Source organism: Pseudorasbora parva, chromosome 2 (assembly GCF_024679245.1).
Source record: "Pseudorasbora parva isolate DD20220531a chromosome 2, ASM2467924v1, whole genome shotgun sequence".
NCBI lineage: Eukaryota > Metazoa > Chordata > Actinopteri > Cypriniformes > Gobionidae > Pseudorasbora > Pseudorasbora parva.
Genome location: NC_090173.1, coordinates 4,498,037 through 4,516,162, shown reverse-complemented (window position 1 = coordinate 4,516,162; position 18,126 = coordinate 4,498,037). Strand labels below are relative to the sequence as shown.

Genomic DNA, 18,126 nt, shown 5'->3' with positions numbered 1-18,126 from the left:
GGCCACTGTGCTCATTGGGCCCTCCATTGCTGCAGAAATGTTTCTGTGCCCTTCCCCAGATCTGTGCCTCGATACAATCCTGTCTCAGAGTGTACTGGCAATTCCTTGGACTTCATGGTCTGGTTTGTGCTCTGACATGAACTGTTAACTGTGGGACCTTATAGAGACAGGTGTGTGCCTTTCCAAATCATGTCCAATCAAGCTGTAGAAACATCTCAAGGCTGATCAGTGGAAACAAGAGCACCTGAGCTCAGCAAAGGCTGTGAATACTTTTGAACTTTTTTTTTTTTTTTTAATTTGCAAAGATTTCAAACAAAATCTTTTATGTTGTCATTATTGTTTTTGTTGTTGTTGTTGTTGTTGTTGTTGTTGTTGTTGTTGTTGTTGTTGTTGTTGTAAAACTGAGGGGAAAAATATGAATTAAATCCATTTTGGAATTAGGCAAAAAAGCTGTGTACCTTCCGGATGCACTGTACTTTGCAAGTATAAATTTACTTCATGAGGAACATGGATAATTATGATTTTAATGAGACATTTATAACTTTATTTGCATTTCATGTATTTAAGGTTAAACAGTAATGCTGAACGTTTCTCTCTTTATAGGCTCTCTCTCTGTGATTGTGATCGTTGCCGTTTTATTCGTCCTTCTCCTTCCTGCTCTTATTCTCTGGCTGATTTGGAAAAAAAGAGCCGGTGAGTTTTTACAGTTCCTCATATTTGGTAACAACAGCCAAAAAGACATCTTAACTATTTACAGATAAAAATAAATGTGTAATATAGAGAGAATTCCTCTGAGTAAAGAGAAATCAATGAGTTAAAAATAATATTTCTATTCTATAGCACTAGAAATGTTCTTTTACAAACTGACAGTCATATGCATTAGAGGCTGTGTGTCTGATAAATATTCCCATGACATTATTTTTCAGGGAACAGAAGCGGCACGGATGACTCTGTGGTGAGTACTGCAGGTCGATCCGTGAGTTATTAATGTTCATAAGTCTTATTATTCAGATCAATTACAAGTTAGTAAATGTGTACTCTTTCTGGTCTAAAGTCACAGATAAATAGATATTTTGTATATTTCTGAATTTTACTGCACAGCAAAGACAAAATTAACTTTAATGAACTCTCCTGGGAGTTTATTTAAGTGTTAGTGAACACTGAACAGTCTTAAAGTTAATGAGATAATTAAAGGGATACTTTACACCCCTTTTTCATATTAAACTATGTTATTCCCTTAACTAAAGCGAGTTGATACACACCTCTCTCGTCTCAGTGTGTGCTCTTAATCTCTCTGACGCGCGGTGATGATCTGATAGCATTTAGCTTAGCCCAATAAGCCCAGTTCATTCACTATGGTACCAAATAGAAATCAAGAAGCGACCACACACCTCCACGTTTGCCCTATTTAAATACATTTAAATAGTTTAAATACATTTAAATACATTGCTCTATTTAAATACATTTAAATCTCAATCGCTGTACGATCAAGTATGGTGACACAAAATAAAATGTGGCGCTCTTCTAAGCGGATTAAAAAGGAGAACTATAATGTATGGTGGAATAGCACTTCTGAGAGTACTTTGACTCGGCACAGTAAATGGTCCCGGCTGAAACATTCTCCCTCACATCTTCCCCTCTCTCTCATTTCTGTTAAAAGTGGAGAGGGGGAGATTTGAGTGTCAGAGCGATTAAGTGCACACACTGAGACGAGAGAGGTACGTATAAACTCGTCTTAGATAAGGGAATAATATAGTTTAATATAAAAAAGCGGTGAAGTATCCCTTTAAGTGATTCTTTGAGTGAGGTTTGACTGTTATTTTTAAGATACCTGATGTTAACGAGCCGAATCGCCAAAGAAGAAAAATCACAATTGAGTCACCATTATGGAGATCAGTATTCTGCTTTAGTTGGGCTCTTGACTCTTGACATTTTATTTATATTTACAATATATTTATAAACAATTTAAAACAAACAGAACACTTTCTGAGACAAGTGATAAAATAACAAGATTAATACAGAGAAAAATAATAATAATACTAAATAAGAATATTCTGTGTAAATATAATGCTGCAACTAATATGAGTGTTCACATCTCCACAAACATGATATAATAATGTACAGCCATATAATGATATACAAAAAAACAAAAAAATAAAATAAAGAACATTTAAATATTCTTTAACTATGTGTCATCTCTGATTAAAAAGTGAGGGAAGCATCCGTCGTTAGAGTGACTCGATGAAAAGAAACTCCCAGCACTGGGCCTTGAGCCAAGAACCAAGGCTGTCTCCATATAATCAGCGCACGAAGGCAACGCCGCGTAATCTTAATAATACGAGAGAGATTTCCTCTCGGGGAAAACCCCTTGGTCTTGAGCCACCACTGCAGCTGTCTCATGTACAGCAGGTCACAAGGAATCACGTTGGATGCTGCTGCCATCAGACCCAACAGTCTCTGATACTGTTTGACAGTAAGTGGTTCACCTAGTTTCACCCCTTTGACCACTGAGAGAATCGATCCCACACGAGGCTCTGATTGGCGAGCCTGCATGGTGGTCGAATCCCACGCAACCCCCAGATAAGAAGTTCTCTGAGATGGCAAAAGAACACTCTTCTTGGGGTTCAATCTCAGCCCCAGCTTTCTCATATGAGCAAGAACAACATCTCAATGTTGAACCGCTAACTGTGCTGACTGCGTAAAAATTAACCAGTCGTCGATGTAATTGAGAATTCGAACCAGAGCTGCGTCTACACACTTCGTGAAGGTGCGGGGTGACAAACCTAGGCCAAACGGAAGAACCCGATATTGGTACGCTTCTCCCCCTAAAGCGAATCTAAGGAACTTTCTGTGCTGTGGAAGGACGGATATATGGAAATATGCGTCTTTTAGATCTATTGTGACAAACCAGTCCTCGGACCTGATCTGTGACACCCTCTTTTAGAGTGTAAGCATCTTGAAACTGAGTTTCGCTACCGCTCGATTCAGAACGCACAGATCTAAAATGGGCCACAGCCCTCCATCCTTCTTTGGCACAATGACCGGCTGTAAAACCCCGACTCCCTGCTGAGAGGAGGAACCCTTTCTATAGCCCCCTTTTGCAAAAGAGTCTGTACTTCTAGAGACATAACCAGAGCCTGCCCGGGGCCCACCACTGTGGGTAGAACCTCGTTGAAACTGGGTGGACGACACCTGAACTGGATGGCATACCCCTTTCTTATAATACGCAGGACCCGACGAGATACATTTGGAAGATTCTCCCACTCTGCCAAAAAATCTACTGCAGCCTCTCCAGGCTAGCCTCTGATGTACTCTGCACAGCGAGCGCAGCGCCCTGAAGCGGAGAACCGGCAGGGAACGACTGGCCCAACTGTAATAAGACCCTCGTAGGAGGGCACGAGCCATCCTCGAATGACTCGCGAGGGCTCTCTGCCGCCCGGGCATTGCGGTGGGGTTAGCAGATCAACCCTGTGAGGGCATCGAAGGGAGGCGAGCACCGTATGCTGAGGTGAACACCGCCTGCCTCCGGAGGGGACCACCCTCACGACCCTGACTCCCAGGTCAGCGCAGCCTTCTTAGAGATAATAACGGTCCTCAGATCCACCTTACCCTTCGAAGACTGCGTCTGAGAGCATCGTCCCCCGCCCCACCCCTTTTGTGGAGTGGTACGGGTGGCAACGCTCTGTTTTTGTTGCCCTCGGTGTGAGGAGCTCGTACTCGGTTTCTGCTGCTCCCGCCCAGCAGCAGCAGAAGTCTGGGGTTTACGAGGGAGAAAATGCTGGAGTGCCGCAGACTGTTTCTTGGCCTCCTGAATGCGGCGCATCCAGCAGAAAGCTCTTATCTTTCTCCTTAATATCAGTGAGGTTTAGCCACAGGTGTCTCTCCGTGGCCACCAGGGCTGCCATAGAACGGCCAACAGATCTGGCCATTTCCTTGTTGGCACCGAGAGCAAGATTGGCTGAAGACCGGAGCTCTCTGATGACATCAGCTCCGATCTCCTCACTTTCCCCCAGATCTTTTAGCAGGTCAGCTTGGTATGCCTGCACTATAGCGATAGTGTGCAAGCATGCCGCAGCCTGACCTGCTGCCGAGTGTGCTTTGCTCACCAAGGTGATGTAGCTCTTAATGGCTTGGTTGGCAATGTCGGGGCTTTGATGGATGATGTCGACTCGGGAGAGTGATGGCTCGGATGGTCTCCTCCACCCTCGGCATCTACCCATATCCATGTCTTTTCAGCCCAACTATATTGCTATAGGTCGATGTTTGTGGGCTGAAAATCCTGGATGAAACCGGGTGATTCCACGACCTCGACACCTCAGTGTGGAGGTCGGGAAAAAAACGGCAAACCCCGACGTGGTGGTTGAGCAGAGTGCGCGGGAAGGAAACGCTCATCTAATCTGCTTCTAACAGATGGGCGTTCCTGATCTCTTTCTTGTGGCCAGTCCAGACCTGCTCAACAAATTTACATTTATGCATTTAGCAGACGCTTTTATCCAAAGTGACTTACAACCAGTGTTGCCACAGTTACTTTGAAAAAGTAATCTGATTACTGATTACTGATTACTCCTTTAAAAAGTAACTTAGTTACTTTACAGATTACTTGATTTTAAAAGTAACTAAGTTAGATTACAAGTTACTTTATTAGTTACAATCAGCCGTTGCCGAAAAAAACCCTGCCGCCTCAACATAGAAATGACAACCGGTTTTGCCAACACTCACTTTATTGGAAGTGCATTTTAACAACAATGTATCTCCTGACATTTAAGTTGAACTTCAGAACTATTTCCTGAAAAAAGACATAAAATAATGCCAATCTTCTTGAATTCACTTAACATAAATTGTTTTTTCTAAAATATAAAATAAAGACAGTCTTTCTTGACCTGACATATTTAACTGTTAACACTGCAATAGTAAAACTTACTATTTATAATCTACATTGTTTATAAATGTAACTATTACATTCTTTAAAACATGTTTTATGAACATTAAACCTGTTGTTCACAGCATTAGAGCAGCAAGGAGTGGTTCTACAAAACAAAAACAAAAAAACAAGTGTATAACACCACATTTAGGCTGATATCATGTCTACTTTTGTTACTTTGGCCTAATCTTATCTTGTAATCGCATGTTATGAGTGAAAAAGTGGAGTGGGGCGAGTAAACCAGTGATTGTACCTCATTAACAGAAGCTTCTCAAACCTCTTGTCAGAAAGTCTATTTCTTCTAGGCGTGAGCACCAAACCTCCCAGACTGAAAAGCCGCTCCACAGGAGCACTTGATGGGGTTGGAGTGTTATACTTCAAAAAAATGTTCTTTATGTTTGAAAACTGATGCAGAATCTGAAGGTCAAAGGCTGACCTCAGGTAGTCCATGACTTCATTTTCTGCAGAGTAGGTCTCCTCTGGCTCTGCCTCAAAAGTGAAAAAATCCATCTCACCTTGGCTGGCAGATGTGGTGGGCACACTGGCAGGGCTCGGTGCTGCAGGAGCAGTTGTGCGGCGGCACTCTTCTATAAGAAGCTCTTTTACTCGCTCCCTCCTACCTGCATCACTCAGCCATCGGAGTTTGAATTTTGGACAACTGACAGCTGCGAGAAGGGCATCTTTGTCGTCCAGCACACTGGCAAAACGAGTCTGGATAGCCTGAAAAATATAATTGATGCATTTATGCCTACAAGGCCTACTATTTATGTCATTAAATTACTTACAAACCAGGCCTAATGTGGGATCAATATTATCAATTTAATTTTGTTTTAAGGTTACCTACTGACATTTGTATTTGTTTAAATCTCATTTTGCAGTGATAATGAATATTCTGTTGCATATTCATGAATAGTGTGATGCAAGAAATTTTAACTAGCTTAAAAGATGGAACCCACCTGCACTATGGCATCTGGAAGGCCTGCAGTCATCCTGGAGAGGGCATCTTTCACAGCCAGGGTCTTCTGCATCAGAACTTCAAGTGTGGGAAGTAAAGTCCCATAAGGACAGTCACCTTGTAAAATGTCAAGTGCTGCAGTCAAAGGCTTCATGGCGGTGCAGTACTCATGCAGGAACTGGTACTCTTGGTCTTTGAAGCACTTAACTCCCAGCTTGGTGCACAGAGTATTTAGCTCACTCATGGGGATTTCTGCAATTCTCTTTACAGCATCAAAAAAAGAATTCCATCTTGTGGATGTTGGTACCAGGAGCTTTCTTTTGCTGACTTCCTCCACTGTTTCTGATGCAAGGGTGGATCTACTTGATTTGGTCCAAAGAGCTGTGCATTTTGCTGTGCTGCTCCTATACACAGCCTTGCTTTCTGCATTGGAAGTTAAATATTTCTCCACATCATTTGTGGAAATTAGGTTGATGGTGTGTGAAGCACACCTGTGGTGCGGGGGAAGAGACAGCAGGCCATCACTTTCATCCTCAGCTGAGAGGATTTCTGACAGATCTAAAAAAGTGACATCATCATCTGTGGGGGCGGGCTCTCCCTCCTCCGTCTCATCATCGGACTCTGTGACAGGCTGATAAACTTTAAACGCCTTGACAAAGTTGGATCCATTATCAGTCACTGTTGCAACTACTTTGTTGAGTAGTCCAAATGAAGAGTGAATGTTTTCGATTTCTGCACCAATAACATCATAAGTGTGTCTACCGCGAATTCTCCTACATGCCAATGCAGCCTTGTTGCGCTCTAATGTGGATCTACTGATCCAGTGGAGCGTTACTCCCATATAACTTCTATTGTTAGCGGTCCAAATGTCCGCGGTAGTTGACACAAAGTCGACCTCATTCAGCGTAGCCTTCAGATTACCCTCCATCACTGCATACTCCTTCTCCATGTAAGAAGAAAAAGCTGTTCTGTGAGGCAGCTCGGCATTGACAGTAGTAGGGATCTTGTTTATTATGGCACGAAATGAGGGCGAGTCAACCGTGTTTATGGGAAGCATTTCCTCTACAACATACTGCCCGACCAACTTCTTCAACTCTCCCCCACTTACTGGTTTTGCACCGAAGTCCAGCTTTTGTTGTTTGGGTGGTGGGGGACCTTCATCTCTCAGCTTCGCACCACCTGGTGGGACTTGCGCTGTAAGTTTGACTGTGCAGTGCTGCGACTCCAGATGTTTCTTTAAATTTGACGTAGTGTTTTTGTAGGTAGATAACACTTTGTCGTTACCAGCACAGAGTTTACAACGAACCTTAATATTGCCGTCCTTAGCTGACACAAACTCAAAATAGTGGCTATATTTCCAGCTGGAAAACGCGCACCTCTCTCCTCCCTCCATTGTTGTGTACGTTTGTGTCGCTCGCTGAGTGATATGTATTACACGTGACGTGAACTGCCCTCATGCTGAAAACGTGACTTGTCGCACTTCATTCCCCCAGACGCAAGAAGAAAGCAAACATATTTTTTTATTAAGGAGACTTAGAAAAATAGTAACGCACAGTGACTTGGATAAGTAACTTTAATCTGATTACTAGTTTGGAAATAGTAACGCGTTAGATTACTCGTTACTAAAAAAGTGGTCAGATTAGAGTAACGCGTTATTAAGTAACGCGTTACTGGCATCACTGCTTACAACTCAGGAGAACAGGAAGTGATCCGTCAAGAAGAGGCAACGAAACACAAAAATTGCCCTAAATACCAATATTTGTATACCGCTCAGAGTAGCAAAAACCAGAAAAGGGAAGAAGAAAGGAGAAATAGAGGAGGAAAGATTTTATTTTTATTTTTATGTAAGATTAAGTGCTCGTGGAAGAGATGAGTTTTTACCTGTCTTTTCAATGAAGCGAGTAATTCTGTCGTGCGTATGGAGGAGTAATGAAGGAGTAATCAAAGATGAACCTAGCTGGATGGTAAAATCATGTTGTATGGTGGGGTTAGCAGGGAAAACGAGCAGCTCAGTCTCTGCTAGATTGAGCTGCAGGTGATGTTTTTTCATCCATGCCGATGTTTTTTCATCCGCCAGACAGCTTGAGATTCGTGCAGCTACTGTGGGATCATCTGGTTGAAATGAGAGGTAGAGCTGTGTGTCATCAGCATAGCAATGATATGAGAGGCAATGTGCCTGAATGATTGGTCCCAATGATGTAGTGTAAATGGAGAAGAGGAGAGGTCCAAGCACTAAGCCCTGAGGAACCCCCGTGGTCAGTTGATGTGTTTTGGATACCTCTCCTCTCCAGGCAACCTTAAAAGACCTACCTGTGAGATAGGACTCAAACCAGTGGAGAGGAGTCCCTGTGATGCCCAGAGATGAGAGGGTGGACAGAAGAATCTGATGATTCACAGTTTCAATGGCAGCAGATAGATCAAAGAGGATGAGGACTGATGATTTGGATGCAGCTTTAGCCAGCCGCAGGGCTTCAGTAACTGACAATAATGCCGTCTCAGTTGAGTGGCCCTTTTTGAAGCCTGACTGGTTTACGTCCAGTTGATTAGACTGTGAGAGGAAAGATGAGACCTGGTTGAACACAACTCTTTCAAGTGTTTTCGCAATGAATGGTAGAAGAGAAATGGTGTAGAGAGGTCTGTAGTTCTTTACAAGTGATGTGTCTAATGTGGGTTTTTTAAGCAGTGGGGTTAACCTAGCCTGCTTGAATGTGGTAGGGAAGATGCCGGTGCAGAGAGTTGTGTTGATGATGTGTGTGAGTGCTGGTAAGATTGTAGGGGAGATGGCTTGTAGGAGATGTGAGGAGATGGGATCTAGAGGGCAGGTAGTGGGATGGCTGGAGAGGAGAAGCTTAGATACTCCATCTTTAGTGAGTGTAGAGAAGGAGGAGAGAAGATGTTTGGCTGTGGATGTAATAATAATAATAATAATAATAATAATACGTTTTATTTATATAGCGCCTTTCCAGAGCTCAAGGACACTTTACAATAAACAAACAACAATAAAGCCAAATGACAAACAGAGTAGACAGAACAACAGTAGGCAATTGAGAGTGCAAGTATAATAATACAGAAATCGGAGTGAAAAAAAAAACATATTTAAGACCTATAACAGAATTCAGAAAAGAGGTGTGTTTTGAGCATGGATTTGAAATCAGAGATAGTGGCAACAAAACGGAGTGGTCGGGGTAGAGAGTTGCATAATTTGGGTGCTATTACACTGAATGATCTGCCCCCCATTGAAGCAAGGCGATGCCGAGGGACAACGAGAAAGTTGGAATCAGCAGATCGTAGAGAGCGAGTAGGGTTGAAGGGGAGAAGCAAGTTACAGAGGTAAGGGGGAGCAAGGCCGTGCAGAGACTTAAAAGTGAGAAGAAGAATTTTGAATTTAATACGGTAAGACACAGGAAGCCAGTGAAGGTCATGCAGAATTGGGGAAATATGAGCAGAACGTTTGTTGTGTGTGAGTAGTCTGGCAGCAGAGTTCTGAATATATTGTAATTTTGAAATGGAGCTAGCTGGTAGGCCAATGAAAAGTGCATTGCAGTGATCAAAACGTGATGTGACAAATGCATGGATGAGTGTTTCAGCATCAGAGATACTGATAAAGGGACAGAGTTGAGCGATGCGACGTAGATGAAAGAATGCTAATTTGGTGACGGAATTAATGTGAGAGTGGAAAGATAAAGAGGAATCAAAAATTACACCAAGATTTTTAACAGTAGTAGATGGTTTGATAAGAGTGCCAGCAGTCTCACAGGTGAAGTTGGTGGGAATTTTATTAGTGAGTAATGAAGGTCCAGTGAAAATAATCTCAGTTTTGTCCATGTTGAGTTTTAGAAAATTTGAATGAAGCCAATGTTTTATTTCATGTACACAAGCAGAGATTTTGTCAGTTGTGAATGATAAAGTGGATGTACAGGTAGTGTATAATTGAATGTCGTCAGCGTAAAAATGATATTTAAAACCATGACGGCGTACGATCTCACCAAGAGGTATGATATAGATTATAAATAATAATGGCCCAAGAACGGATCCCTGAGGGACACCTTGCTTCAGGGGGACAGTGGGTGAGCGGAAAGAGAAACGTAGAACAGTCTGTCAGAGAGATAGGAGGAGAACCAGGAAAGAGCAGCACCAGAAATACCCACATCCGAAAGGCGAAGAATGAGTAGTTGATGGGAGATGGTATCAAAGGCAGAGCTAAGGTCAAGCAGCAAAAGCATAGATAGAGAACCAGAATCACCAAAGAGAAGCAAATCATTAAGTACTTTAACTAGAGCAGTTTCAGTACTATGTAAAGGGCGGAAACCAGATTGAAAAGGATCGAAAAGATTATTTTCAACTAGAAAAGACTGAAGCTGGGTGGCAACAGTACTTTCCAGTAATTTGGCTATGAAGGGGAGATTTGAAATGGGACGATAATTAGATAAAACTGTGGGATCAAGGTTGGGTTTCTTGAGAACGGGGGTCTTGTGGATGTGGCTGATTCAAAATTGTGTGTGTTGGAGGTGTGAACTGACTGCTGATGAGTGTGGTTTTATCTGTGAAAAAAATGGGCAAGATCGTCTGCAGATAGAGAGGTGGTGGAGGGGGACAGAGCAGAGAGTTGAAAGTTCTGAAAAGTGTGCGAGAGTCTGAGGTGCTGTTGATTTTGTTGTGAAAATATGAAGATTTAGCTGTATGGACGTCCTGTGAGAAGGAAATGAGCAGAGATTGATACTTTGATAGTCAGGTCAGATGGGTCGTTTGATTTGCGCCATTTTCTCTCTGCTGCCCTAAGTTTGGTCCGGTGTTCACGAAGAACATCAGATAATCAAGGATTAGAGGGAGTAGCGCGAGCTGACCTAGAAGACAGAGGGCAGATAGTATCTAGACAAGAGGTTAAAGTGGAACATAAAGTGTTTGTTGCAGTGTTGACATCCATAGAGGAGAATTGTGTGGGTGACAGAAGAGAGGATAACACAACGGAGGAGAGGTGAGAGGGAGAAAGAGAACGCAGTTTTCGTCTGAAACTAACTGGTAGAGGAAGTGGAAGTGAATGAGTAGTAAGATGTAGATTAAATGTTATGAAGAAATGATCAGAGAAGTGTAAGGGTTTGACCAAAGTGTTTTCTGTAGTGCAGTTGCATATGTAGACGAGGTCAAGTTGGTTGCCAGATTTGTGTGTGTGTGAGGTAGTAAGGAGTTTGAGATCGAATGAGGATAGAAGGGAGTGAAAATCTGTAGCATACGGTTTGTCCAGATTGATGTTTAAATCACCAAGGATTACAAGTGGGCTGCCATCCTCAGGGAATGAGGATAGCAGCACATCTAGTTCCTAGACAAAGGTGCCCGATTGACCTGGAGGCCGGTAAATGACTACAAGATGGATTTTAGCAGGAGCTGTAACTGTAATAGCATGGTATTCAAATGAGTTGTTATTTTAGAGAGAGGTGTGGGTTGAGTATTTCCAGTTTTTTGTGAAAACCTGTGCCTCCACCTCTGCTAGTGTGGCGAGGGGTGTGTGAGAAAGAGAAATTGTTAGAGAGAGCAGCAGGAGTTGCTGAGTCTTCTGGACGGATCCAGGTCTCAGTCAAGGCCAAGATATTCAGATTGGAATGAGTGGCGAAGGCTGGAATGAAGTCAGCTTTGTTTACAGCTGACTGACAATTCCATAGACCCAGAGAAAAGGAGGGAGGAATATTAGAAGAGGAAGGAATAGGACGCAGATTAGCAGTGTTGCGCTGCCGTCTGCATCTGATAGTGGAGCGAGGGTTAGCGATAGTGGGTATGTATTGAAAGCACATTGTGAGAAAAGAGAGTAGGAAAAAGAGGATAGAGAAATAAATACTTAAGTCCGTTCTCGGTGTTCGTTCTTCGGTGGAGTCGATCGTAGGTAGAGTCGAAAAAAAGATGTCTTTACACTCGTCGGTCTTAGTCGTTCGTAGGTAGAGTCGGAAAAAAGATGTCTTTACACTTGTCGGTCTTAGTCGATCGTAGGTAGAGTCGAAAAAAAGATGTCTTTACACTCGTCGGTCTTAGTCGTTCGTAGGTAGAGTCGGAAAAAAGATGTCTTTTACACTCGTCGGTCTTAGTCGATCGTAGGTAGAGTCGAAAAAAAGATGTCTTTACACTTGTCGGTCTTAGTCGATCGTAGGTAGAGTAAAAAAAAAAGATGTCTTTACACTCGTCGGTCTTAGTCGATCGTAGGCAGAGTCGAAAAAAAGATGTCTTTACACTCGTCGGTCTTCACACGAGGCGGCTGAACACGAGGGCTGAACGCTCCCGCTGATGCTACCGCGACAGCGCTGACACGCTTATTAAATACACTCTGATCACTACTTGACTGAGAACAGGTGTGGACGCTTTTATAATTATCCCAAAGATTAATCAACGCAACAGGCTGCCAATGACTCAAATCGAAACCAAACTATCACTCACTACCTGAGCTAAAAGCCAACAATTATTATTTGATAACGGCTGACAATTGCGTACAGCGCGCTTCAAACTGCCCTGGTTAAAGTGCAATTGTAAATAGCTCCCGGAATAAAGTAATGAATAGAAGAAATAAGTGCAAAATTGAAATGTATCTTCCTTCTGGTAACTAATACACCAAGCAATACAGCAAATACAGAGTATTTCGGAAAGACTTACTTGCGATTCGAGCTCCTTCTCTGACCGACGCGCTTCAACACATCCACTAGCTCCTTACTAGCAGGAGAACGAAGTGGCGAATCCTCTTTTCCACCTGCGTTGATACTGACAATATCCACCTCCTCGGAGCTGGATAATTGCAGCATCGATGCCTCACTCGGGGTGGAAGAAACCACAGCGCGTGCTTCCAAACCCTGAGTAGAGGCAATGGATCTGGCAGGTAAAGGCAGAGATAAGGCAGAGCCCGTCTCTAACCCCGCTGCCAGATCCAATTGCGAACCCCATGACTGCAGCCGCCGCTGTGCCTCGGCAGCAGCGGGGCCAGAGCCGTGGGGAACGTGAGCTGAAGCGCCCTCCTCAAAGAGCGCCCGGCGGGAGCGCAGCGTTCTTAATAATAAAAGCTTGCAGTGCTGGCAAGCAGCCCCCAGCTCCCAGGCAAACAACACACATGCTGTGCTTACATGATGCAATCATGCAGAGGCATTCCCGCAGCGGTGACGCAGCTCGAGCTCCCTTGAAACGGGAACTATATTACCCACTATGTGCATAGCTTGCGTAATTGTTCCAACATCCTTAAGCATTTTCTTTACTTCTGTCCATATCTTTATTGTATGTTTTATCCATTCATTTTCATTCATTCATCTTCATTTTATTGACATGTTTTAGATCCATAAAGACAGTTGTGCACCCTTAACTTCCTCTTGCTCTGTTTGAGTCAGCTTTGCTTCCTAATCACCACTGCTCCAAGTCACAATCGCTGCTAGTTGAGCTGCCCAATGATACAATTTTATATTTGGCAGAGCCAAGCCTCCCTTATTTTTAGCTAGATGAAGTGTTTTAATTTCAATTCTGGGTCTTTTGTGTTGCCATATAAATTTAGATAATAATTTGTTTAACATATTAAAAGTGGAAATTGGAACTCTTATGGGTAATGACTGGAGTAAAAATAGGAGGCGTGGGAGTAGATTCATCCTTATAATCTCAACTCTGCCAAACCCTTGACTTTTTTTTACATTAGATTTAATTTGGGCTGTTGTAACAGCCAGACAAGTTAAAAGAAAAGTTGATCAGGTGGTGTTGGTTATGGTGTCACGTATACTCCCAGGAGAGCTCATTTAACACTATTAGTTTTGCTGTGTATGTTATTTTCTCTATTGTGTTACAGTAGATCTGTCATCCTAATGTCATGTCTGTATAATAGATTTTCACAAAACTTGATGAAATTGCCATAACACTAGATTTACACATATTGTACCTGAAACATTTGCAGCACCTGTGTAAAACAGTACTGATGGCCTTTAATAACTTGATGTGCCATATTTCTATTGATGTTTAGAGGCAGACAGATGATGTGACTTATACTGAGGTCACTGGGTACAGTAAAAACCCAGACAAAAAGAACAAGGTGAGCATGCACATGGCCTATAACGGTTTTATTCTTGTGTGCATTTCTTCAAAAGTCTTAATTTGAGCTCAAACAACATGCTGTAATAATTGTGTGTCGAAACTGTTTTGGCTCTGAAAACTTATTTGACAATAACTGTGATGTTGATTCAGGTTCGCTGTGATGATAAAGTGACGTATGCTTCCATCAGAGGAGTGAATGCTGGAGTTCAGGAGGACTGCAGTCAACTTTATACCTCTGTGAACAAGAACCATCACAAATCAGTCCAATAATAACACAAAAGCCACATGAGCACAGGAATATGATTCTTATGGGTTTCATTCAGTGTAAATACTTTCACTGTCTTTTATATGTTAACAAACAAACCCAAGTGATGCTCTGATTGATTTGTAGTTATTGCTTATTTTGGTCAGTTTGACATGTTTTTTATAGTTTCTGTCTGTTTGTTGATCAGTTAATGCTAGTGTGTATTATTAATTCAGGGTCTGCGGTTTAAAGTCTAGAGATTAGAGGACAGTTTTCCTCTCTTAGATCGTTCTCATTAAATCATCTATTCCTGCAGATGAATTAACTCTCAGCTTGCACTAGTTATGAGAACAGCCAAAGCTACTCGATGATGAAAGTGTTTATCACTGTATGACAGGAATGATCATTTGGTGTTTGAGTCATTTGAGCAGCAGCTTTCAGCAATGTTTGAAATATTATATTCTATTTGTCAATAATAAAATAGCCTATATGTCAAAGATGTTTATGGTGAAATATATTTTCCATCATTATGAATATTTTCTTGTACAGACTCTGTAAATGTGACATAAAAAACCTCGGACCCTAACATACACGCGGCACAATATGGTGCAAAGTGTTTTTGCTAGTTTCAGCCTGACGCAGTTCTCATGTTGAGTTCAGTTCTCAAATACACTGGCGGATCTGTTCACCCATGGGCGTCTGGTCTGAAAACCATGTGTGTGTTCAGGAGCATTGTTGGAGCATTGCTATTGTGAGGAAATGAAAACGACGGACCGTTGACCAACACAAACCTGCTCTTAAGTCAATAGCGCTGTATTTTGTGTTATTTAAAGGGCGTGTTGTAATATTAGACTAAAGGCGGTGCACAACACGTGTACACTAGGGATGTCAACGATTAATCGATGATCGAATAATTGTCGATAAGACATTTGATCGATAAGACTTATCGATCATCGATTAAGCAGGGTCATGCGCGTGCGTGCGGCTCAAACGCGAAACGGGAGGAAAAATGATGCGAGCGTGCCCGAGTTCTATTTGGGACCATTTTACAGCTGGAGTTACACCTCCATCATGACTGCAAGTTTGCATGTGCATTCGAAGCCTTTTGTTTTGTGCAAATTTTGTAATATTGTGTTTATTTTGTGCAGGCCTATCTATAGCTGATTTATCTCATAAGGAAGCATTTGGTTAATAATTAACGTTAGAGGCGAGCGGTAGTAAAAGCGTGACGGTGATCATCTTCAGCGTGCAGCTCCAACAGCAATGCACAACTAATAATGACTAGTATGATTGGGACTGTCATATTAGCCTACACAACATTAATGAGAACACTATTGTAATAAAACGTTGTGATTATTAATTATTTGGGTTTATTTGCCGTGTGTTTTATTGCGTTGATCCAGGAAGAGCGTGTGCACAACACGAGTCACGCATTCTGACTCGCGCATGTAACTTAGTTCAAGTTCACTTGTGCATTCGCATCAGATTGTGCTGAAGTAATTTGTAATATTACATTTATTTTGTAACGTTATATATGTGATTAATCATATAAGATGCGTTTCTTTTAGCAAAATAAAGTGCACTAACAAATGGCTTCAGTCAGTGATGGCTACCGGTTTTCATTCAGTGCTTCGGCTTTAGCGCATACAGAGCAATGCCTAATAACGATGATTGGGACTGTCATATTATATAACAGAAATGAGAACACTATTTTAATAAATGGTTGTAAAGTCATTGGGTTAAGGTGCCGTGTTCAGAAAGTTGTCCCAGGAAGAGCGCGTCTCCCATTCTGAATATGAATATCAGCAACTCAATTCAAGTTCACTTGTGCATTCGCATCATTTTGTAAAGATATATAATTTGTAATATTTTGTTAACTTTATATAAATCGTATTAATCTCATATAGGAAGCTTTTTGTTGAGTTAAATAATGCGCTAGCAAAGAGCTTCAGAGCTTACCGGTGTTGTTCAGCGCATCCGCTAAAGCTCACGCAGTTCAAACAGCAACCACGACTAATAATAACTATTATTGGGACTGTCACATTACATAACATTAGTGAAAACAATATTTTAATAAATCGTTTGAATTTATTGGGTTTAGGTGACGTTTCAGCACGTTGTTCTTGGAAGAGCGTCCACACATTCTGAATAATCAGATCTGAGGCGGCGTTCGTGTTGTATTACAGGTTATATTTGGTTATTAAATAAGTCATTTAATTAAATTATAAATAACAATCCCATAGACCTAGCTCTTTGTTTAGATAAAAAATCCTTCTCATTCATTTGGTGAACATGGCGTTTTGAGCAGCATTTGCACATCCTGTCATGCTGTCGGCTACAAGCCACTGCTGTGTATGCATATTTTAGTATTATGGTTAACGATTAATCGATTAATTGATCGTTAATTTAAACAACGATCGATCATGGGAATTTGTGAAAATTGACATCCCTAGTGTACACTCTGCTAATGACACACACAGTCCGCCATGGAAATGGTGAATCTGCCATGGTGCGAGCGCAACTGGCTTTTAAAGGGAATGGGAGATGAGACTGAACATTTAAATACCGTATGTTATGTTTCAATGTTGACACACAAAACATCTAATGACAGCATCAAAAAAGTACAAAATGTTACTTATGGAAACAAAACTACCTTTAAAGCTAACACAACAAAAAAGTAAAGATATTTTTAATTCAGCCTAAGGTCTTGGAAAACCTGGATATATGAGGCCTTATGTGGATTTTTCTAGACCTAAAAAATGTAATGTAAATTAAAAATCTTTATAGTTATTTCAAGCTCTAAAGTATTTTATTGGAGAAATTGTGTTTGTGTAAAATAAATTATATTATAAAAATATCATCACTTAATGTCTAAAACCAGTGTGGTCAAACTAACACACTTTTTTGCCTAATTGTTGCCTTTTGTCCTCTTTGTGTTCTGGCTTTGAGTTCTGGGGTTTTCAGAGCTGTTTCCATCACCTTTGGTCTAGTTTTAACTGAGCAAGATGGCACTTAGTGTGAATGTTTTAGTGTATTTTCAGAGCGCTGAGCTCACTGTTGAGGTTTGGAAACATGTTACTCCTGAGCGTCAGAGCTCAGTTAGTTTGACCACAGGCTATTAAAGAAACTGTTAAAGAAAGAAGAGGAACTGACATCTTAACCACACAGAACTGATCATCTCTGAACACAGTTTGGACTGATGGTTGTGACTTCACACATTCGGTGGTATTTACAGGACACTATTTTCGTCTAAAAAACATTTGTCCGTTCATTTACACGAAAATGGAAAAAAAGAGTCGTCTCAGTGTAAACTAGAAAAAACGCAAATCTGTGAAAATGGTGACATCCTGTGCATTCGTATATTGTGATCAGACTATCTTTGTCCGCCCGCATTACAACTATCAAGACCAATGTCTTGAAAATAAGTAATAGCAGGCAAAGTTATCCTATTATCTCTCCCAAAACATTTTGACTATCTTCTCAGCATAGTGCCGATTTTAGTAGAAAGATCGTATCTGCTGGAGACGTCGGACAGATTATTTAAGCACACCGAAATAAATCCACAGAGAAAGAGACGACCAGTATGGGGAAGACCCAGAAATTAATTAAATATAAGAGACAAACATAAATTACTCTGAAATGTTTTACCAGATGAGAAGTATATGTATATCATCTTTTTACTCTTTGGATTTTCTAATTTTTTTCTTACTTTTCTTTTGTGATTATTTTAATTCCCTTTTCTGTGTAAAGCACTTTGAATTGTGTGTGAAATGTGCTATATAAATAAACTTGCCTTGCCTAAATGTTCTTATAACATGCATTTGAAAAGTTAAACGTTCATCATACATCTTTTCAAACATGAGAAGCATTTAGTCTTGTTCAACCAATCAAAGCGCTTCAGTCTTCTGTTTCTTCATCTGACTGATATTATGATGTTCATGGGGATTTCCTGGAATAATGTGATCT

The 18,126-nt window shown here is 41.3% G+C and overlaps 1 long non-coding RNA gene across 1 annotated transcript; it reads left to right on the top strand.

Moving 5' to 3' along the window:
- The first annotated feature begins 590 nt into the window (after positions 1–590).
- On the top strand, positions 591–14,650 carry LOC137090626 (uncharacterized). The gene is made up of 4 exons (XR_010907925.1): positions 591–693; positions 927–955; positions 13,846–13,914; positions 14,067–14,650. It is a non-coding gene; the product is annotated as an uncharacterized lncRNA (long non-coding RNA).
- Positions 14,651–18,126: the final 3,476 nt, after the last annotated feature.